General features: G+C 44.0%; 1 long non-coding RNA gene across 1 annotated transcript; it reads right to left on the reverse strand.

Annotated features, from left to right (window-relative positions):
* Window positions 1-216: 216 nt before the first annotated feature.
* On the reverse strand, window positions 217-2,896 carry LOC147798538 (uncharacterized). The gene is made up of 3 exons (XR_015425792.1): window positions 2,534-2,896; window positions 1,997-2,124; window positions 217-1,565 (listed from the first exon to the last, which is right to left on the reverse strand). It is a non-coding gene; the product is annotated as an uncharacterized LOC147798538 (long non-coding RNA).
* Between the last annotated feature and the right edge of the window lie 21,681 nt (window positions 2,897-24,577).

Here is a 24,577-nt window from a genome sequence, read left to right on the forward strand (position 1 = left end):
AAAGGTACTTTTGAAGTTGACAGTTTGAATATTCATGCTGAAAAACTCAAAATAATCATTTCACAATGTGCAATAAACTGCTTTGTATTTACATAAACTGATAAGATTGGTGAAAAATTCCAATAAAGAAAAATAGCAGAGCCGTTCTTAACTTGTAATTTTTCTCGAAGCAATGAGTGGGGTCTAGTTCTTTCAGTTTTTGAACATGTCGGGTAAACATCAAATTTTGAACACTCACATCGGTTTGTTTGGTGTTTTTTCTTGGCTGTTCCCGAATGCACTGGTAGCAAATATTCTGAAATTGAAATGTCATTAGGTATTTACATGTAGAATGAGACATACATGTATTTGGGATTTTTGCATCAGCAAGCACTTGTATTAGTCAGTCCTCTGTACACGTATATCATCAGAATTATTATTTGGGCCACAGTTAAGTATATTTGCGATCTACAATAACAACAATATATCGTGGTTGAGACACACACTGTCCACAAGGTCTGCAGCACTTTGTATTTTTTTCTTATTCATAGTTTTACATGACAATGACAAAATTAAAGGTGGTCCTGAATTTTTTTGACTAGTGTATGTCAACTGCAAAATCTTTTTAGAAAAGAAAAAAAAAGCCTTCATTAGCTTGTCATAGTTGAGGTCTGAAGACAAATGACACTGCAATCAATTTGGAAGCTTCCATATTTGTTTCAATAGAAAAAAATCAGAGAAAACATGTTTTCCTTTGAGTTGCTCTTTAATATCAAACTAAAAATGTTGCACAAACAATATATGTTGCCTAGAAATGTTCTGTTCCATGGGTGCCAACTGCAGCTGTTTCCTACTCCCTTGGTTTAGAAAGTTCCTTAACTTTGTTGGCAAGGGACTGATGCAATAGGACACCGGAAGCTGATAGGAACCACTTTAAAGTGTATTCTATACAGGAAAACAAATTGGTAACATACGGCAACATTAAGAAAAATTAAAAGAGCAGCATTTTAACAACCTAGAACAACCATGTAGACGCACGATGGGTTTACTTGTACTGTTCATGTATAGCACCAAAATTATTCTCAGCTTAATCAGTGTTAATAGTCAACTACATGTACATGCATGTACACATACACATATTTTGTTAATTTGGTTTGCGTTTTACTTTTCCTAAAACAAGATGTGAACTATTAATCAATCACTTATTGTCTTATGAGACTCGCTTAATTACAAATATGGCTAAACTGCTCAGGTATAGAGCAATCATCCAAAACAATGCAAGCAACAAGATTAGAGAAGGAGTAGTGAAACTTTCTTTCAGGCACAAAACATCTTTTCATGGTCTTCACAAGAAGATGTACCAAGAAGAGCTTTCACTCTTGCAGGGTCAAGAGCTTTCTTTGGGTCCTTGTCCTGTTGGGCATTGCTCCTCTTCCCTGTCAAGCTCTTGCCTATCACCTCATCCCTCGGGCTACTGATGGAGAGGGCAGTAAAGGGGTCCCTGGCCAACTTTGTCACACTGTCGCTACCCTGCAAATGGTCAGTAGTTCATCCTTGTCCATGAGGACACCATGCCCAATGTGAACCTGAAATATTGTGCAAGATTGGGAAAAAGCATAATGTTTTCCATAGATACAAGTTGTAAGAAACATGTTAAATTGGGGAAGCTATCTGCATGCACAAGTTTAATGGCTAATTATCATGGGAGTCAAATTATGCAAACTTTGCACCCACTTTAAATCATGGCGATTTAGACAAGGAATATGACATTTTGTCAAACTACATCACCGTTTATGTAGGTTTGTGCATTTACTGTGACCCTGCTGACCCAAAGGCATGTGAAGAAGTGAGCTAGTAAATTTAGCGTGGGGAACTGTAATCCTTCAATACACAATTCCTTCCCTAGGGTGAAAATTCTTTTGGACCCTATGTTTGAGAGAAAATTTGCATTGTTAACTGAAAACTGAAAGTTATGAAAATTCATTAGTCTCACAATGGTATGATCTCTTGATTCTACCTTGCTTTTACTCCTTGGCTTCTTGACTGGAGTAGAGTCAGAGAAGGATGAGTCCCCGTCATTTTTCTCTGAAGCCAAAGTAGCATTACTACACAATGCCTTCAGTTTGTCCACAACAGTGTGCAATTCTGAAATAAATCACCACTTAATAAATTAAATATTCGAGCATTGTTTTACAAATGAGCTACCATTTCCTGTTCTAAAAGGTATTTCCAAGAAACTTGATGACACAAGAGAAAATGAAAAATGTCGGAAATGCACTTTACCTGAGCATACATGTGTTTAGTAAGTGAACAGCAACATGAAATAAGTTGAAGTTTTTCTTTATATTGTAAACTGAGTGAACCTACAGGGACTTGACATACAGAAAGAGAAATCAGAACCGTGCTCTGAAGAGGGTGCTCTGTGTAGTGCTTTTGATGGTTCTTTCTGTAGAGTTCAGTTTTGATACTCCTAAAAATACACATGTATATGTACATTGTACATGAGAAATTAGGTTAGGCTTGCTACATGTATATTTTCTGAAATTAGGCTTACCTTTGAACTTGGACAGCTCAGCCACCTCTGCTGACAGCCTGGTCCTCTAAGCTCTCGACTCTCTATACTTTGCCCAAAGGCTGCCATACTTGGCACACCTGCAAGCTGTGTTTAAAAAATCATGATTTTACCAATCCAAGTTTCCTCACTGATGTGTAAACATTCTACCGTAAGAATATTTTCCTGTCACTTTGTTTGGAACAAGAGTGAAGAAAAACAAAAGACGACCACAAGTTAAGGTTCTAACAAAGAATTGCACTGTCCATATGGTACCTGACTCATTAACTGTGTAAAAGGGTCATCAAGGTGAATGCACTGTCCTCTATTTGAAGCATGACAGATTTTGATTACACTTGAGAAACATGAGGATTTCCAGCATTTTAGCTGAAATTCAGGCTCTGTGGGGGCGCATTATGATTCCACCTGTACTAAACACACGCTCTACTGGAGCACTTGAAGCCGGTACTGACAATAGCGACAGTGCAAGGTTGCTCAGTGAGGGATATTTGCTGCGGTGCTGCTGCCAAAATTTGAGAGGACTGTCTTCAATGTCCGTTTCCTGGACTTGTTGCAAGTACCGGAGCAGTTGCATTCTACATGTTGAAGGATCGCCACTCTTGTTCCTGTTGCGCAGTTTCTTGTACTTTGCCAAGAGTCGTGGAATTTTGGCAGGTACTACGTATTTGTCTTCACTGCTTGCTGCTGACTGTTCGCTCTCTCCATGGTGGAATTCTCCAGATACTTCCATGTCGGCCTTCGCATACGTTACGATTAAATCTAGTTGCCAGAAGAAGGTAAAGAAGAGTAACTAAGGTATTGACGCATTTCACATTAGCTCCATCTGCACACGTTCGGGTTCAAAGTGAGGATCTCCGTGCTGAATAAACAGAGGCTTCTCAACAAATTTACTCATGCATGAGTTAGGAACGCCATAAAAGGCAATGCAGTGCATATTCAACAATGAAAGCTGTTTGCTTCACACTGAGAGCCTCGCATTCAAACCCGGAAGTGCGCAGATCAGTGCTGTTCTTGTCAATTTGAAATCCGCCCGTTGTACAGGAGCTACATGACAACATATACACAGCAGTTTGTTCTTGAAGGTTATAAGGTGCCTGAAAGCAATACCCACAAACTATGATCACTATCAGAAGTAGCTATTAGATCACTGCATTTGCATTTGAAACTTGCATTTTAGAGATTACAAATGAGGCTATAGTGGTAATGCAAGAATGCAGAACTCTGCAATGCATGTCTTTCATATGTATGATAAAAATGTATTGTGTATCTGCCAAAGTAACGAAAGTACTCTTTCAAGCAGATAAAAATAATGTGTACCCTGAAGCATATCCTTGGTGTCTTCTTTTAGCTGTTGCAGCGATGTGGTGTCAACGTGATTAGTATTCTTTAACTCGACCTCTACCCACTGCATGCCATACTGAGGGTCCAACACGGCCGCCACTAGATTTTATCAGCAAAGGGCTCATCATGTGCACCTGGCATCCCTTGCACCATGTTGCATGATGCAAAAATCCCTTGAAATCGTTTCTGGAGTGATTCAGCCAGCTTGCTTATGAGAACCCTGCAGTGTCTTGCTGTTTCTTTGGTCTTCATCATGTGGTTGTAGAGGTCCAGTACAGTTGGTACAACCATGCTGATAGTAACAACTTGGTCACCTATGAAATAAGTGGAATTTGTTTACTTACATGTACTATCTGGTATTTCCTTGTCACTACAGGGCTATGCAGTTTACATTAATGTACCAGTGAGCTTTGGCTTTAACTTAGTTATTAATAAAAACACAAGGATCTTTTAAAATCCGTACCTTGTGTCAGTGCTGTTGCCTCAGAAAAGGGCAGCAATACCAAACAAAGCTCTGTCATCTGGCTCCATTCTCTTGTTGAGAAAGAAACAGCATTGAAGTCCTCGCCACAAGCATCACTGAGTTTCTTGTGGTCTAAATTGATGATGGAGGAAAGTTAGATGAATGTCGAATTCCATGTTGTTGTGTTTGCAGCTGGTATGGACCGGCTGCTTCCAAATGTGTCTTCAATCCTGTATTAAACCATGAGCACTGTATATTATGCATTGCTGAAAATTAGATGTTTTCCTTGCAAGTCATTTACCATACATGTTACAGTCTAAAATAACTGGCAATGATTGCCATTTCTTAAAAGGCAGTAGTTTATTCACTCATTATAGGGGAAATCAACATGTTTATACTTTTCCCATGTTCTTTCATAGAAACTGTACATATTGAATTTTTTTTGGCTCATTTGATAATAGTCCAATATCTGCAACAGACTGTTCTGTTGCATAAAAATACCTTTCTTTGAAGATGGTGCTCCTGTGAAGTAGTGCCGATAGTTTACATGCTTTTAGGATATGCTGACTCAATTACGGTACCTTTCATCTCTTTAATACCATCCTTAACGACGAGCTGCAAGGAGTGAGCAAAACAAGACAGCCGCTTCTTTGAATTCATGCTCAAGACATCGTTGACTGCTTCTTCATCCTCTGCTGCCAGCTCTTCCCATACTGTCTCGTCATCAAGGTCATTAGGCATTAGTTCTTGTTCAGCCAATTCTTCTAGCTCGTTCGTCTCTCCTTCGTCCTCATCCTGGGGAAATTGCACCTTGAAGGCCTTCTTCATATTTGATGCATTGTCCGTGATGATGTAGTTGACTTTGCTCTTGATGTTATATTCTTCAAGGACTTCCTCAAAAGATGAACTGATCTCATCCCCCGTGTGTATTCTCTGAAAACGTTTACAGCTCAGCAAGACGGATTTCAGTTTCTGGTCTTAAGGATCTGTATAATAAAATGGTTTGAACTGCATCATAACTAGGAGTTTCAATATATTGTTAAATTTCTGAAGGTGTAGATGTAAAGATTTCATGTAAGCTGCTACATTTCACAAAAAGTGTGAAAATTCGGAAAAACCCAACAATTTAGGATGCATTGCATTGCATATAGGCACAGCCTATCGGATGGTCCAAGAAAAGGGCAGCAATACCAAACAAAGCTCTGTCATCTGGCTCCATTCTCTTGTTGAGAAAGAAACAGCATTGAAGTCCTCGCCACAAGCATCACTGAGTTTCTTGTGGTCTAAATTGATGATGGAGGAAAGTTAGATGAATGTCGAATTCCATGTTGTTGTGTTTGCAGCTGGTATGGACCGGCTGCTTCCAAATGTGTCTTCAATCCTGTATTAAACCATGAGCACTGTATATTATGCATTGCTGAAAATTAGATGTTTTCCTTGCAAGTCATTTACCATACATGTTACAGTCTAAAATAACTGGCAATGATTGCCATTTCTTAAAAGGCAGTAGTTTATTCACTCATTATAGGGGAAATCAACATGTTTATACTTTTCCCATGTTCTTTCATAGAAACTGTACATATTGAATTTTTTTTGGCTCATTTGATAATAGTCCAATATCTGCAACAGACTGTTCTGTTGCATAAAAATACCTTTCTTTGAAGATGGTGCTCCTGTGAAGTAGTGCCGATAGTTTACATGCTTTTAGGATATGCTGACTCAATTACGGTACCTTTCATCTCTTTAATACCATCCTTAACGACGAGCTGCAAGGAGTGAGCAAAACAAGACAGCCGCTTCTTTGAATTCATGCTCAAGACATCGTTGACTGCTTCTTCATCCTCTGCTGCCAGCTCTTCCCATACTGTCTCGTCATCAAGGTCATTAGGCATTAGTTCTTGTTCAGCCAATTCTTCTAGCTCGTTCGTCTCTCCTTCGTCCTCATCCTGGGGAAATTGCACCTTGAAGGCCTTCTTCATATTTGATGCATTGTCCGTGATGATGTAGTTGACTTTGCTCTTGATGTTATATTCTTCAAGGACTTCCTCAAAAGATGAACTGATCTCATCCCCCGTGTGTATTCTCTGAAAACGTTTACAGCTCAGCAAGACGGATTTCAGTTTCTGGTCTTAAGGATCTGTATAATAAAATGGTTTGAACTGCATCATAACTAGGAGTTTCAATATATTGTTAAATTTCTGAAGGTGTAGATGTAAAGATTTCATGTAAGCTGCTACATTTCACAAAAAGTGTGAAAATTCGGAAAAACCCAACAATTTAGGATGCATTGCATTGCATATAGGCACAGCCTATCGGATGGTCCAAGAACCAGACCTTCAAGTGCACACTAATGCTACACAATGCTAGACGATGCAAGAAAAAGAAGGGGCCGCGGCGTGTAGCAAAAAGTGCTACACCATGGACTTGTGCACAAACCCGCTGCTACACAGTGCTACATGGGAAAATGAAAAAGGGGCCAGGGCGTGTAGCAAAAAGTGCTACACCATAGACTTGTGCACAAACCCAGTGCTACACGGGAAAATGAAAAAGGATTTGATTTGCATGAGGTTAACAGTAACAACCAAAATACAAAAGATTCAAAAATCATTCCTAGAATTGATAAACATATCGATTCGATCAGACTACTGAAGAAACAAATGATTGTCTAACATGATCTGTCCAAGAAAGGAGACAGAGTGATACCCCGATCTACTTACTATACATGCTGTGGACTATTGTCACCTACTGTAGCATCCACCATGTCTGTAAAGAATTACTCAAATTCAAGTGGAACAATGACCAACTCAAAGTAGGGGGAAGGCGGGTTCTCTATGTCTCCTGTCTTCCTTCACATATTTCCTAAATCAATACTGGGCCTAAAGTGACCCAGTGATGACTCACTGCTAATTGGTTATGCATGGGTGCCCTCATGCTGCTCTAGCTAAGGATAAGACACATGCTACAACAAAGGATCTACATGTACATGTGTGTTTTCTAGAAGATCAAGATTCTATGAGCTGAAAGGCAAAGTACTCCTATAAAGTACTCTACCTGAAGCATGTCCAGGTTTAATTTTAAGAACAAATAATGGCAGTTTTTTGTGTGAAAAATCTCCCTTGAAATGTAGTGAAATGTAAATTCGATTAAATAGAAATTATTTCTAAGCGTATACATTACAGTATGATACATCTGTTTTCTGTTTTCCATGCATTTTTAAGTGTTGGCGGTGTGTTGACGTTACTATCAATGTGTTGACGTGTGTTGACGGTGTGTTGATGCTGATTAGTACGACCCGCAAAAAACGAAAATGAAAGCATTACTCACGCCACGCTACACTGCAGCTCGAACAATTGCAATTCAACGTAGAAGGTATTGCTTGCCTTCACAAACTGCCTGCTTTCCTTATGCAGCTTGTAGCTGACTATTGGGTTACCATGACAATCATACTGGTATGTTATGCTGCAATGGCGACATCTTAGGGTTGATTTTCTGCCATTCTTTGAACCAGTCAAGGTAACTACAGTCACTTTGATGGCATCATGATTATGGCTCGGATCACGATTACAAGAAATGCATGATGAATATGGGGGAAGCAAACAGAAATCAAGGGCATCTTCAGGGCACGGAGGATGAGAAATGGAGGACACTAGCGGGCATGTGCTTGAACTTGTTTCGGTCAGACTTGTTGAAGACACGTCAATTGGACTTCCTGAAGACAAATTCAAAGACGCGTCGTTTGGACTTGATGAAGATAAATTCAAAGACGGGTCGATTGGACTGATGCAGAAGGTGAAGACACATTCAACTGAAGCCTAGCCGACAACAAAAATTCACACAGGTGTACATCTGCTCCCAGAGTTTCACCAAATATGGATGCGTTAAATGAAGACGACACATCATTGACTTCAATGGCTCGTTGAATTCGGCAAACTTCAAGAAATCTGTACTTCGAAACGACAATTCCAAACTGTTCCTTTGTGCTCAGCTGATTGAAAGGAGTTGACGTGATGTCTAACTTTCTCAACGTGATCCGATACTGTTCCACTACCTTGTCATCTTCTTCAAGTCTACTTACAAATGCAGCTAAATCAACTTGAGAAACCTTTGTCTTTGGCATCATGAACAGAAAACATACTAAACAGCGATTAAAGTGAAGAAAACTGGCAAAATGTACACTGGACAAAACTCAAACCGCACACGTGAGTCAGAGGAAAGCGTGCAAGATTAAGGTAGAAAGCGTGCAATAAAGTTCCGCAGGTGTTCTGTTGTAAGCGTACGCGGATATGTAATGCTTTTGCTGCATACCAGTGAACTTCTGCTCATTAATGCGCATGCTCAGTTCTGTAGCAGTGTAGCGGTGCTACAAGGAAGACCATGTGGATTCGGCTGTCTCATTTCTGGCTGCATATGGAGCAATGGTTTATTCAAATATATCAAACAGGCATCTCTGTATAAATGACTACACATATATTAAACAAGTACCGGTATCACATCACTCCAGATCTAGTCACATGCAAACATTATTTAACGAAGGTGTACAGCAAAATCTTCAATAAGTGAAACTTTAAGGAATTAGAATTTATTAGCAGAGTTTTGAGTTAAGGAGAGTTGTAGGTTCTTCTGGGGCTGTGAAAAGTAAATTGTGTAAATAAAACTAAACAAACTACAATTGACTGAAATAATGGGACACAGAGTGATGAAAGCACAGGGTGTACAGTAAAATTTTGAATAAGCCAAACTTCAAGAAAGTTTAAAGCAGATTTGTATGGTAGTGTTTTACTGAAGGGAACGATTTCTTATCGAACTTTCACTGCACTTGTACACAATAAGCCAAACATATCTTTGTACTTGGGTAAATCTACATGTACAGGGTGTGCTTGGTTTAAAATTTTATGGTCTAATCATTGATTGTATGAAAAATAATGCAACCAAATGTTCAAAGGCAGAGCAACAGCATAAGGGAAATGTATGCACAAGAAAAAACCATTTGGCATTATAGATAATTGCTCGAGTTGAATAAAACTACATGAGTACATGTACATTTTAAATAGTATCAATAAAACCAGAGTCACTCCAAGTTGTCTTCTGATAAATGTAGTGTACTGGCTATACCCTTGGCATGTTCTTAACCTGTTTTTTCGGCACTTGGCATTAATACTTTCACGAATATTGCGAAGCTGGGGGCCTGAGATGCTTCCAGGAAAAACCTTCACCTGTTCCAGTATTGCTTTAAACCGGCTCTCACTAGTGAGCGCTACCTTGATTGTAGCCCCATCCTTTGCAGAAACAATTCTGCCACTGAACGATGGCTCAGCAAGTTCTTCATTTGTGTAGAACACCCCCAACAATTTCAGGGCGAGAGTCTGAGCATTCGCAGACCTCTGGAAAGCGTCCATATACACCCCTTTGGACATGGCAAGGGTGTCGCTCCCGTGCCCAATATCGACTGTATTAGAGCATTGATTTAGTCTTATATTCTTGTCGATGGACTGTATCAGTGTCTCCTTCGATAAAAGATGGCCCCTGCTCAAGATCAATGGAAGACTGTTGCGAATGATGAGCTGCAAGGGTTTTGATCACCTGGGCAAGGGCTGCAAAGTTCATGTCAGCGGATTTCCTAGATGCCGCCACCTCTGTCTCGACGGACTCTAGCCGGGCCAAGAGTTGCTTCTGCAGTGAAATGACTTCACGCAGCACGTCATCACATGCCAAAGTGTGAAAAGATGATGGTACTTTCCCATTCAGTGACACTTCGTCTCTGGTGACTTGTAATAATTCCTGGTTGGAGAATGTAAACTCACGCCTTTTTTGTGTCCAAAAATTTGGATTATAGACGGACATAAGAACGAGACCAATCAGTTAGTTTATTTGTCGGTTGACTAGTGGTGCTTTCTTCCCTTCATATGGGACTCATCAGTTGCAATATGGGTGATTCCGGAAGCGGAATTGTACGAACTCACATGTGATTCATGAATGAAATTTGTGGGCCAAAAATGGGCAAATGCCTGTGTAATAGTAGGGAATTAGAGCAGCCATTTTATTCAGTTTCAGTTTGTTCGGCAAGTAGGGAGAGCAGTATATTCAGTGTTTCGTCCTCTTCTTCTGGTTGTTCGTAAAAGCCCGAGTCAGTTGGGATTGGATTGGGCTTTGTTGTGTTAGATGGTAGTTTGGCTCTCACTAGTCTTTCTCTGATGTTTTGGGCTTTTTTGAAAGCAATGAATGGGGGTTACAGAGAGATTTCCGAGAGTAATCCATTGCTTTGAATGAGGTGCCAATGGTTGTTTAAAGCTCGAAGAAGATCACGGTGGGTAATGGCTGGGTTGTAGGTGGTAACGAAGACTTGTCCAAACAGTACTTGTACAAAATCCACTCAAGTTGTGGAGGCGTCCACCTCTTATCAAAAGAAGGATGACGGTGGTTCTCCAGCCTTTTTGGCCGATAGATTGTGTCAGATAGTACTTTGGAGCCAAGATGCCATCTTCAATGCTGCACTTCAATGTTGCATTTTCTATCAAATCGACTCATCACTCCACTTGTAACTTTGGTCACAAACTCATGAATTGCAACGATATAGTCTTCCCACAGTGTTGTTTCGTTTTATTTTGAAATGCTCCATATGAACTTACATCTGCACAAGATACTCACTGGTCTTTAATCGACTAAAAGTACCGAATCTAGGCACGGATTGCTTGCACACCTCTTAGCAGGCAGGGATTGCTTGCACACTTCTTGGCAGGCAGAGATTGCCTGTACACCTCTTGGCAGGCAGGGATTACCTGCACACCTCTTGGCAGGCAGGGATTGCTTGCACACCTCTTGGCAGGCAGGGATTGCCTGCACACCTCTTGGCAGGCAGGGATTGCTTGCACACCTCTTGGCAGGCAGGGATTGCTTGCACACCTCTTGAGAGGCAGAGATTGCTTGCACACCTCTTGGCAGGCAGGGATTACCTGCACACCTCTTGGCAGGCAGGGATTGCTTGCACACCTCTTGGCAGGCAGGGATTGCTTGCACACCTCTTGGCAGGCAGGGATTGCTTGCACACCTCTTAGCGTGCATTGAAGTGTGCATTAAATCGCCCCAAACTGCTAGATTTTGTTGTGCTGGGTCGATGGCCTCTGACCAACCCCTCCACAAACTGAACAGCAGGTAAATCGCAAGACAGTTCCTGGTAAGCCGGCTGATGCTAACCATAACCCACAGAATTCTCTCAGGTGCCCCCACAAAGATATTGTGACCGTGTTTTATCAATTTACTGACCCACTGAATCTTACCACAGCCAGTGGGTCTCACTGTGCAAAATATTGTGAAATGTTGGAAGTTGAAACCCATGAGAAAAAATGATTCACTGCCCAAAATGCGACAGGAATTTATACCTTATAAGATGATGACGTCATAACACAAACCTCTATATATATGTTAAACTGGCACTCCTTACAGCGTCAAGTACAGGCACTTTAGAAATCAGATTCTGAAACACATTGCTGTCCAAGATATTGGACATTACAGTTCCAAAAATAGATGATAAAATAGCCAACAGCAATAACAAGTATAATTAACACTACAATTCGAATAAACACAGGAGAACATTTAGAGCCAAGATAACTCTGAGAAGGTGTGGTCGCCATGGCATTTTTTGATCTAATGTGAACAGTGCAAGCCGACCTGGCCCATTATGCCCTCTGGTAACTCATAGGGCAAAGTGTCAAAATCGTCCACCATTACCCTCTTGTTATAGCAGGTCCTGTAATCTTTGAACAGTGACTTTGTATGAATCATTTTCATTTTAGGATCCCTGGTTATATGGTGCGGATTCTCGATGGTGAGGAGTTTGTACTGGCATCTTTTACCATTTTAACTACCGTGTCAAAATTGATCTTCTGACTATTTCTGAAATTAAGCGTGAAGCCTCGAACTCTACAGACCATTTTCCTGGTGTCCAACTTGTAAGTCTAATTTTTTGGTCCACCTGAACAAAACTGTCAATGTAATTACCTTTTTTGGGACTGACTTTGTCTGATAAAGTCACCCAAAAAATCACCAAGAGGTGGGGAATTCATTCTGGGCCGCTCAGTGTATATCACACTGTCGGTGTCAAAATAGAGCATGTGATCTTGCAACTTTTCTAATACACGGTACAGTTTGAGTCGAGTGTATGCGGTCGTGAAGGCCATGATCACAACATTTGATCGCGGATTAGGCTCCACAAATTCTTCGTTGGCAGAGAACTTTACCTCAGCAATTTAGTCACTGAAAAACCTGAATACTGTTTACAACCTTATCATCAGCAAACAAGAGCTTGTAAAGCCTGCTGGGCTCAATAACAACCTCGGTCTGCGGCATGTTTAATCTCTGCCCAAACTTGCCTTGAAAGCTATTGAGCAATGAGTTTCGCAAGCGCTCTGAGACCCGGTATTTTGTACAAGTTTTTCACGCTCGACCACAATTCCCTCTTTCTCCTTGTACTCCTGCATGTAATTCTCAATATCCCATTCAATTTTCACCATTTAGGAATCCCAGAATTCTCCACCTTAATCTTCAAAAGGAATTGACATACTCAGTGAACAACCCACCCGATTTCAAGGTCAGATCATACTGTGCACACTTATCAAATTGCCACACGCAGGCTGCACTTCGAACTACATACCCTGTTCTGGCCTACATAAAAGTGTAGCCGGAGGGGGGCGGTAACTTAATTTCAACCAGAAAGTTCAACCGAAGAACAAAGAAGAAATATGGCCAAAGGTCAGGCTCCGGTATCCACACTAACTTTATTCCACGTTAAAACTGTAACAAAAATACGAGAAAGCCTTCATAACTCTTATAAACATCACAAAGTACATCTAAAGAGCAGTAGATTAACAATTAAACCACTGAACATGTGTCTGTAGATTCCAATGAGTCATGGGAATAAGCAATGTGCTTAATAGTGGGATTGTTCCATCCTAACAATGGCGGGTTGTAGACAAGAAACAGGTATTGCTCACTCACTGAAAACTGATAAATGCAGTGGAATACTATAATGTCTTGAATCTAGAAAGTCATGGCATATCATGCAGCAATCTATGGTTATCTAAGATCAAACTTAAAGTACTATCTAACACTTTAACAATGGCAAGGGGTCAATAAAATAGTGAGTAACTTGGAACACCCTGGGATGGTACTAACAAGTCAGATTGTAACTGGGAGAATATTGTTACATATAGTTCGATGCTGCTCAACTGGGCTGTAGACATCAACGGGACAACAGACGAACTATTAAGATTAATGCTGAAAAGGTTCAATCAATCATCATCATTCACTGTCAGCCATCTTAACATAATTAACGTAACATCCTTCAATCCCAGCATGCACTGACAACGGAAGTTGTAAAGTATGGAGTGCCTAATTGACAAAATAATATACATGTACATGTACTCTGCCACTACACTCCCCCGGCCGAGACTATGTCTGGGGGTAAAGGAGATAAAGGCGCCCCAAAAGTACAACTTAACTCAGAAACCCCTCTCTTTTTTGTTGTTGTTGTTGTGTCCTATGGTGTCATCTAAAAGAACAAAACAAAACACTTGTACAGAAAGTAAGATTTGTCTCTACAGTTTTCGCTCGTGTCCGGAAAAAGATGAATAATTTTTTCTTTCCTTCTCGATCCTTACTCAGAGAGAAGCATAATATATAAAGTAGTCAAAGCAGGAAAGGTTACGAATGAGACACTTCTAACGTAACATGGCAAGATAAATACTGGCTTCGACATATACAAACAATGCAAGATTCTCTTATGTGCACAGGTTTACAACACTCCAGCACTGCTTAAATCGAACAGTTCAGTAAAGTTCTACCGTGGGACAGGTTTGACTTGATCAATATGCACTACAATCTCTTTGTGGGGTTGGTTAATGTCGGCCAGTTTAAGATTGACCAGCGTGAGAAGTTCCTTGACCAAAAAGGGTCCTCTCCAGCGGGGTGCCAGTTTCGCACTAAAGTTCTTGCTAGCTTTTGACTGTGGGTGAGTACAAACCATCACCCTATCACCCACGGCCAACAGAAGACTGTTACGCGTTTTGTCGTAGTTCCGCTTCCTTTTATCATGCGCACGTGCACGATGTTTGTCAACGTGATCGGACAACTGCTGTACATCTGGTTGTGGATTAGGCAGACAATCAGTTGCAAGCTTGTCAGTCAGTGGCGTACGAATACTGTGGCCAAACATGAGGACTGCGGGTTCTATCCCAGTAGTTTCATGAGTTGCTGTGTTAAGGGCAAATGCAAAATGCGCAACGTTAGTGTCCCAAGTGCGGTGGTCGGAACCTGTGTACGCCGGCAGCATCTGCTTAATAGTGCAGTTCACGCGTTCTACACAATTTGCCTGGGGATGGTAAGGCGAGATCAATATTTGCTCAGCTCCCCAATCACTGCAGACAGCGGAAAGGGCCCGACTTGTGAATTGAGGGCCATTATCCGAGAGGAGTGAGCGTGGGGGCCCAAAACGACAGAACAACTGACGAACAATTGTGCAAGCGATGGATTTGCCGGAAGCGTTCAGTAACGGAAAAACTTCAGTCCACTTCGAGTAGTGGTCAGTCGCGACCAAGAGATATTCATGGCCTCCATACGACTTGGGTAAGGGGCCCATAAGGTCGACAGCAACGATCTGCCAAGGTTTGGCAGACTGTGTTGAGAGCATGAGACCGGCTGGTTTACGATACAATGGCTTCGTTTGCTGACACGTGGGGCAGGCGCGCACGAAACTACGAACTGAATCTGCTATGCCTTTCCACCAGAGATGTTCACCGAAAATACGGCTCAGAGTCTTTGAACGACCAAGGTGACCAGCAGTCGGTTTCGTGTGGCATTCTAGCATGACGTCCCTTTGGAGAGACTTTGGGACAACGACCACCCAGGACGACTTCACAAAATGCAAAAGTAGGCCGTAGTGAACACGATATTTATCGGCAAGGCCCCGAAGACGTTTGGCTAAGACTGGGTCATTGGGCAACTGATCTTTCTCGAGGAAGTCGCGCATGCATGAAATATCTGAATCTGCCGCCTGTGCAGCAAGAAGGCAATCCCGTGTAAGGACAGTAGTATGAGTATTGCAGCTACTGTCAGGCAAAACCGTGGTGTCCCATTCAAGATCTCGCCGATGTTTCCAACGGCATTGGCGACAGGTCGGACATGAAAATTTAGCCATATTGGCGGCGCGTTTTGGGCGAATATGGACACATTTGGTATGGTACCAACCATCACAGTCATTACACTGTACCCAGTCTATCAACATGTCCTTGGGGTCTAGGCATGTAGCTGCTGCGCAGGGATCTGTGGCGGTAAACTCCTTGCCATGTACAGTAGGAGGAGACGCAGTGTCTGGAGAGCGTTCAGGGAGGTCATCTGAAGATGGAAGCAAGGGCGACGACAGAGGCAGTACAGGGTTTACCTGCACCACCCCCACAACAGAAGGGGACTCCGGAGCTCTGGATAAGGCATCGGGTACCACATTTTGCGAGCCTGGGCGATACACGACATCAAACATGAAGTCTTGCAAGCGCAAAACCCACGGCGAAATAATAATAATAATGGGCACGGCGAAATAACCAGCACAAGGCTTGATGGTCGGTGACTACGCGGCAGTGGCGACCCTCCAAGTAAGGACGCCATTTCTCAAGGGCCCAAACAACGGCCAAACATTCTTTCTCGGTCGCGCTGTAGTTCCTTTCCGCACCAGAGAGGGCTCGACTAGCGTAGGCAATTGTGCGTGGTCCACTCTCCTGTCGTTGGAGGAGGACGGCCCCAAGTCCAACGTCGCTCGCATCAGTGTGAATGGAGTACGGCAGGTCAGGGTCAGGAAAAGCAAGAATTGGCTGAGTCGTGAGTGCAAGTCGTAAGCAGTCAAAAGCTTGTTGGCATGCTGTTGACCACACCCAGGCAACCGGAAAGTCCTGAATTGCAGCAATCTTGTCTGGATTAGGACGTAGGCCCTCCTTACTCACAACATGTCCAAGATAGGACATCTCAGAGCAAGTAAAGTTGCATTTCTCAAAGTTCACCGTGAACTTGGTCAGCACTTCATGCAAGTCAGCAAGATGTTGTTCAACAGTCCGGGAGTAGCAAACAATATCATCAAGATACACGTAGCATGTGTGGCCAATCAGGTCTCCCAGCACCTCCGACATAAGGCGCTGGAAACTAGCGGGCCCGTTGACTACACCAAAAGGGAGCACTGTGAAATGGAAGAGCCCCTCTTCACAAGTGAAGGCTGTTTTTTTCAGTGTCCTCGGGTGCAACAGACAACTGCCAGTACTCACTACGGAGATCGAGTGAACTGAATATCGTGGCCCCATGAAGTGAATCTAATATGGCGTCGATAGTGGGCATCGGAAAAGCGTCGATCTTTGTGACTGAATTTAACTTCCGATAGTCCACACAAAGACGGAACTGGCTGTTCTTCTTGGGGACCATCAACACTGTTGATGCCCATGGTGATATGGACCACACAATTTTCCCCATTTGGAGCAGTGTGTCCAGTTCTTTGCGCAGAGCTTGGCAGCGTTCTGGTGAGTGAGAGGTGATACGGGGGAGAGTGTAGAGGGGAGGCATCACCCACGTCAATGTGATGTTGTGCCATGTCCGTCTGCCCTAGTTCATCGGACATGACATCTGGAAAAGCATTCAACAATGTGTCTATGCGATGGATGTCATCACCTGTGAGAACTTGTCGGTCAAGTTTTATGGAAGACCGTGGGGGCATGTCATCATCATTTGTTGTGACAGGCTCTGCGTGATGAGGGGAGGGACGGGTGTACCCAACATAGGATACTGGACAGTTTATCTTCGCAGACAATCCATGACGGGGACCGTCCAATAACAATTATTGGCAAAATCCAGTGCCAAATTGAAGTTTTGCACAAAGTCCACACCAAGCAAGACAGGGGTCGGCAGGCGACGGACTCTGTGTAAGTGAAGCTTAGTTTCCGCTCCGCCCACACCAACCCTCGTCTGCACCGTTCCAAGTGTGGTTAGTTCAGACCCATCCACCATAACTATTGCCTCTTCGGGTGTTGGGCCAAGTGGGAGGTCCAGTTCATTACAGAGTTCATCCATGATCAACGAGAGACAACGCTGTGGCTATCATTGATGGTTGCCTCAACTAACGGTCCACACTGACAAGTTTTGTCCGACTGCAAGAAGTTTACCTGGTTAGGCTTCTGAGGCATTTCACTGTCTTTAGGCACTGGGGTGTTTGTAGGTGACTGTGAGTTGACGTCTGGCTTTGGCAGTGGCATCGGGCAGTCTTGTACCCTATGACCAATTTGTTTGCATCTGTAGCACACGCTGGTATATTGCCCAGGTTGGTTGGGCCGGGGAGGGGGTGTCGATTTGTTCAGTGCCGGCTTGTTTCCAGACATAGGCGGTTTGTTTTGCAAAAGCACAGCTTTGTCAGGAATCGAAGGTACTGGGTTGTGTCTGAGGCTGTTGTGGGTGGATGGGTTGTTGGCTCGTTGATGGAGCAAATACTCATCTGCAGCTCGCGCGAGTTCGAACACAGTTTTAAATGTGCGTTCTTGCAATTTGAGGCGTAGGGCGACATTTCGCACCGTGGACAGCAGCTGGTCCATTATGATTATGTTGAAACAACGCTTGACTTCTGGAACTTCAGCTGTGGCTTTCTCAGTTTGAAGCCACTTCAAGAAATTGTGCTCAAGCCTGTTTGTATAGTCCTCAAATGTTTCATCACCCTTCTTGAAGTCTGACTTGAATTGCATTTGGTAGGCTTCTGGGGTGCGAAAATATCTCCAGTCTATCGTAGCTGTGATCTTGTCGAAATCCTGTTTGTCCTCCTCGCTCAACCCGTAGAAAACTTTCTGCGCTCTACCAGTAAAGTAGGGTTCCAGAAGCCTTGGCCATTCCGTTTTAGGCTTTTTGGCAGCGGTTGCTAGGTGCTTGAAGGTGGCCAAGTAACACGTGATATCATCATCATCAGTTTATGAAAATCCGGGAGCTTAGGGCCCAGCTGCGCCACAGGGGGTTTCTTAGTGGACTCAGTAACAGCATCGACCAAGGATTTGCACAGTTTTTCTGTCTGTGATTGGCGTGTGTGTTCCATTTCCTGGATGAATTTCATGAGTTCAGGAACTCCAAATGCACTTGGTTGTTGTTGTGGTGTCTCGTCAATCATGTGAGGGAGGCTTGCGACTCTTTCTTGCTTCGTCTTCACCTCATTTGTGTCTATGTTATTAAGTTCACAGAGTTTGGCAATGTGATCAGCCGTAAATCGACGTAGATAAACCGCTCTATCAGCCATTGTTCATGGTATCCAGATTTACACAACACAGTTCTGTAATTTAGGCGCACATGTTTATGATGTTGGCACCATATAACACGATAATCCCACGTGAGCACCGGACGGTACATGTACATGTACTCTGCTGCTACAAGATCGCCTTACGAAAATATCGAGAAAATTACATCAAGAACAGCTGGACTTACATGACTGTGGCTCAATATGGGGAGAAATATTGCCTGTAACAATGGAATGTCTCTGGTAACACAGAATAACAGTTGAAAAAACAGGTAAAATTCTCTGGCAAGATGGCTGCTTCGAACATGTCACTAGAAAAAACTCATGAATCCCCTAATTCCAAGAAAAGTCGATAGCGCCCTCTGGAGTCCGATAGAAAAAGATAAGTTTCACTGTTAACTATGAAAAGCGCCCTCAGTAGAAGTAGCAGGACGGAGACTCCGGCTGTGACAAGTACCACTTCTTGGTAGTTAGACATAGGAGAGATTTCTCAGTTTTTCTTGTCCAAATTTGCAGTAAAATTGGATCAATTAGCTAGTCAGCTTCACAGAGCCATGCCAACACACAGTATTGCTTGCAAACTGTTACAATACATACCAGCTATTACACACAGGAGAGATACACGCATAAGTACCAGAAACCAATCGCAAAGACCTTCATGAAGATGTATGTTTTCCGCACTCTGCCTACAACACTGGCAGAGCCCAATGAATATTCATCCCAATGTTGCCCCAAAGCAGCTGATTGGCTGCCTACCACAGTACAGGATCCCTTGTTGACACATAATTGCTTATGGCATTCTGTGCAGTAAATAAGCAGTACATCCAAATACATGCATTACTTACACATGAACTGTGTAACCATAATCTGTGAGTGCACAAATGTTTATCTTCTAATGTGCTATGGTTTTAGCTGATGTTGGCATATCTTAACATTAATTAATTCAAAGAACACATTGTTGCATCTCATTAATGAAATTGTCTGTGAAAAACCAATTGAACACTTATATGGAATACTGAGAATAGAGCATCTGATCATTTAATGATAAAATGTCTTGTACATGCAGATACGCGTACATTGTACATGTTGTTCACACTCAGTCAATGTACTTGTGATATAAGTCTCTGAATTTTGAAGGCGTTTTTGTTTTCTTTTTCTCTGTTGATGTGATATTATCGATGGCAATAAAGCGGGAGCGGAGACAGGAGTTGTTGCAAGCTTCCAACCAGTTACCGAGAGATTATTCACCTCTGTATACATGCGCTCATAAGATAAAATTTGTGGAATATAAAGTACATGTATAACTAATTTTATCTGTAATCCACCAAGTGCTTGAGTTGTGCCCCATGCAACTTGAGAAGCTTCAACTTTTATGGTTTAACAATGCTTTAAAAACTGGTAGTGCTGACATAATTCACAGGCTAGAACGCCATGTTCATTTTGTCTGGACACTTTCATGAAAACATTAAATGAACGTGTAAACTGTTTAGTTGGTATGGAGTTCCAGTTTACTTCTTTTTTGTTAACTACTAAAACTAACACTACTTTTACTATGCAACTTTAACTGTGGCAAGAAAACTAGAAGGTTGGCAAAACCACAACGATGTTTGGAACGTGGTGAGGTGAGAACGTGTACTGAGCAGGCTTTCTGCTTACTCGGCCGGGTCGTGTTGTTTTAGTTGTGTCCGTTTTAGCATTTGGGGTTGCTGATGTTTTGGCTTTACTCTGCCTGTGCGAGCACTCGCCCGTGTCTGGGGGCAAGTCGAATCTGACCTGCTTTTTGGGCTCATCAAATGCAAGGCGCTTCGCTTCAGCAGTGCCGCTTTGCACCTTGGGGATGACGCTGTGTTCGCTGCTAGCAGGCATCTCGCGCAGGTGTGATCTATTCCGCCTAAGAGTTCTCCCGTTGGGCATCCTCATCTCGTACGATCTAGGCTCTTGTCTGACCCTTACAATTTCCCCAGGAATCCAGGTCTTGGATGCATCGTCCAGAAGTCGGATCTTCTGGCCAACATGCAGGGGTGGAAGGGGTGGTCCCGCATGTTTGTCATGGCATTGTTTCATTTTGTCTTGTCTCTGTTGAAGGCCTGTGTATGTTTCAGCTGAAGTGTTGTGGCTTAAGTGTGGGTTATTACTTGGCAGTGTGGTTCGAATCGCTCTGCCGAACATTATCTCGGCTGGCGAAGGCAGGTTTGGCTCGATTGGTGTTGCTCGCAGGTTGAGCATCGCCTGGCTGATGTCCTGGCCAGACTTCCGGCACTTTGTCAACAAGGTCTTAATCGTGCGGACCATTCGTTCCGCAAGGCCGTTGGAGCGGGGGTAAGTTGGTGACGACGTCGTATGCCTGATGTACCAGGTTTTACACATTTCCTGGTATGCTTTACCTGCAAATTGCGGGCCATTGTCGGAAACAATCTCCGTGGGCGCTCCCAGAAGGCCAAACGTTGCTGTAGTCAGATGAGCGACTGCTGCACTTGTGGTGTTGGTCAGCTTGTGTACCATGACAAGAAAATCTTCACCGACAAGCTGGAAAAGATCGGTACCGAGCTTTGTCCATGGCATGGACGGGATCTCGTGGGGTATCATTGGCTCTTTAGTGTGCCGTGGCTGTGTTTCTTGGCACACCGTACAATCTGCCACAAGCTTGGCAATGTCGTCATTGATCTTTGGCCAATAGACAGAGTTGCGGGCGAGGCGTCTGGTTTTCTCGACACAGATGCAGCTGGTTCAAGATGTCTGCGCGCATGGTTTCTGGTATGACAACTTGTCTGCCCTTGAAAACCACACCACAGGATACTCCCAGTTCATCTCTGTATGACCAATACGGTCGTAGGTCACATGGTAGCTCCCGAATAGTGCTGGGCCATCCAGTGTATACGAGCTGTTGAAGTGTCTTCAGTACTGGGTCGCACTGTGTTTGCCGTTGCAGATCGTCCTGCTTGCTGCACCCAAAGTGCACCAAGTCAATGCCCTTGGTTACTGGGCCATCTGCAAGTGTGGCATCATCTACCTGGAGGTCGAGGGGTACATCACCTCATTTGCATGGATTTGGGAGTCTACTCAGAGTGTCGGCAAGTGTCAATGTGGGGCCAGGCTTGTACTCGATTGAGAAATTGTATCCCTGAATTTTGATCAGGAGGCGCTGCAGCCGTGGTGGGGCACTCGTTAGCGGTTTGGCGCAGATCATTACCAATGGTTTGTGATCCGTGTGGACCGTAAAGCTGTTGCCAAACAGGTAGGTATGGAATCGTGTGATCCCAAAGACGAGTGCAAGTGCCTCTCGCTCGATGTTCGAGTAGTTGGCCTGTGCGGTGGAGAGCGTTTTGGAAGAAAAAGCGACAGGCTTTTCGTCCTGCAGCAGGCATGCGCCAAGGCCCTTCTGCGATGCGTCCACCTCCAAGGTTGTCGGCTTTCCTTGGTCATAGTATTGTAGACAGGACTCTGCCGATATGGAGTATTTGAGGTTGGAGAACGCGGCTTGATGGTCATCTAGCCATAGTTACGGGACGTTCTTCCGGAGGAGGTCCCTTAGTGGTGCTGCTTTGTCTGCGAAATTGGGTATGTACGGTGAGACGTACTGCATCAGCCCAAGGAACCGTTGTAGGTCTTCCTTGTCTTGGGGCGTAGGAATGGCATATATGTCTTCAATGTGGGCTGGGTCTGGCTTGATGCCAGTGGCCGAGTACGTGGACCCGAAAAAGCTGATGTGGGGTACCTTTATCTTGCACTTCGCACTGTTGAACACGAGACCCTCCTGCTCGGCCACGGAGAGGAGGTGAAGCAGGTTGTTGTCGTATTCCTCTTCGGTTTTGCCGTAGACAGCAACATCGTCGGCAATTCCCACGCAGCCTGGGACCTGATCGATGATCTTGTCCATCTCTTGCTAGAAGATGTCTTGGCTCACGCAGAGCCCGAATGGAAGGCGCTGGAAGCAATACCTTCCGAATGGAGTGCAGAACGTGGTGAGTTCCTGCGACTCGTCATCCAAATGCACCGACCAATACCCAGCTTTGGCGTCCAATTTCGAGAAATATTTGGCCTTACTGAACTCTGGGTTCAGTTCCTCCAGAGTTGGTATCTTGTGTGGACATCTTTTGAGGCTGTTGTTGAGCCGTTTGGGGTCCAGACACAGTCGTAGGGAGCCATCTTTTTTGACACTTGTAGTGGTGGAGCTGCACCAGTCGGTATGATGGGTGACTGGGCGTATGACTGCGTCTCGTTCCATCCTGTCAAGTTCCGCCCTCAACTTTAGCTTAAGGTGTATACTGCACTTGCGAGGTGCGTCCATACTTGGCTTCGCGTCATCTTTAAGGTATAGATGAGCCTTTTCCTTGAAGTTTCCAAGTGTGTCAAATCTCCCTGGAAAGTGCTGTATGAGGTCATCGATGGAGGTTATGCGCAGGCCTGGTTGGTGTGGCAGCCATGGTTTGGCAGGGGAATTTGCCTTAGCCTGCGTCTTTGGTGGGCTGGGCTGCTGGTCGGTCATACCGGGTGTTGGTGCAACACTATGGATTGTGACCATGTTGAGCTTTCGGCATATCGGTAGACTGGCTATGCAGGACCTGGCACATCTACGACGTAGAAGGTTTCTTTCGACCATGGTGACGTCTTGTATCGGCACATTATATCGATGCAGCCCAGGCATTTAATGTGTGCACCGTTGTAGGCCGTCAGCTTGGCGTCCGCTGGTCTAGTGACTGACCCCCACCTATCTCCATACATTTGCTTCATTGTGCGGACAGGAAGCGTGTTGGCACTGGCACCCGTGTCCACTTTGAGCTTCAGGCGTTTTATGCCAAGCATATCTGGGCACATGACATCAATTACATTGAACGCCTCGTCCACCCCGATTTGGTTTACGGGGGTCATGCTCAGGTTGGAGATTTGGATGGAGTAGAATAGGTTTTCGTGAGACTGTGCTCCAGGTTGCTCCGCTGGTGGGTTGCCTGCTGATTCATCGGTCACGTGGTCTAGACGCTGGGAGGTCTCGCGGCTTTTAGATCTGCCACCTTTGCCCCGCGACGGTGCCTTGCCTCGTGATGCGCTTCGCTGCCAGCGGGGCGAGCTGTTTCCACGCTGTTTGCGCACACGCAGGAATATGGCTGTCAGCTCCTCGGTCGGGCAAACGTTGTCTCCGAGCTCGGCTGGCGGTCGATTGTGCACCAGGGTTGGTCGGAGACTTCCTGAAAGTCCGTCGTATTTATGACAGTACCACAGAGTGCGCTCCCAACTGAGTTTTTTTCACCGCTGCCACCATGATGTGATATTATCGATGGCAATAAAGCGGGAGTGGAGACAGGAGTTGTTGCAAGCTTCCAACCAGTTACTGAGAGTTTATTCACCACTGTATACATGCGCTCATAAGATAGTTCCTATCACAACATCTGTTGTCTTAAGAGAGCTCAACCACATTAAGTGTGGCTAGTTCCAGAAGTCTGCATCTCTACATGTTGATTTAGTCATCAGCAGTTGTAATGATAGATGTATCATACGATTTCTTACAGCCCTTCATGTGCCTTGGTTGTGCTTGTCTATACCACGGATACACTCTTTCCATGATAGAACTTCCATATCACTTCTTTTATCACATTTATTCTTGCACTGTCCTGTTTTGCCTTTCCCCTCATCCCTCTGCAATTTGAAGAAAGTCTCTCTTCATCTAGAAAGAGGAGGCTGGTGAGTCTTGTTGCAATTTCCCTGTAGTTGGGCACAAGGACAGCCATTTGTTCTACATATTTCTTTAGCACCAACTCTGTAGTTCCCATTGGTCCAGACTATTCCTCGAGACAGTCCATCACTTCAACCACGGATTTACTTTTACCATGCGATCTGTTCACGAGCAGGAGCATCTGAACCTTTTTCTCGAGGTCCTGTATTCTCTGATTCATGCCATCCTGACATAATGCACATGTCGTGGTGCATGTGCAGA

Source organism: Acanthaster planci, linkage group LG07, assembly GCF_054643075.1.
Source record: "Acanthaster planci isolate LZ-2023a linkage group LG07, COTS_SCS, whole genome shotgun sequence".
Classification (NCBI taxonomy): domain Eukaryota; kingdom Metazoa; phylum Echinodermata; class Asteroidea; order Valvatida; family Acanthasteridae; genus Acanthaster; species Acanthaster planci.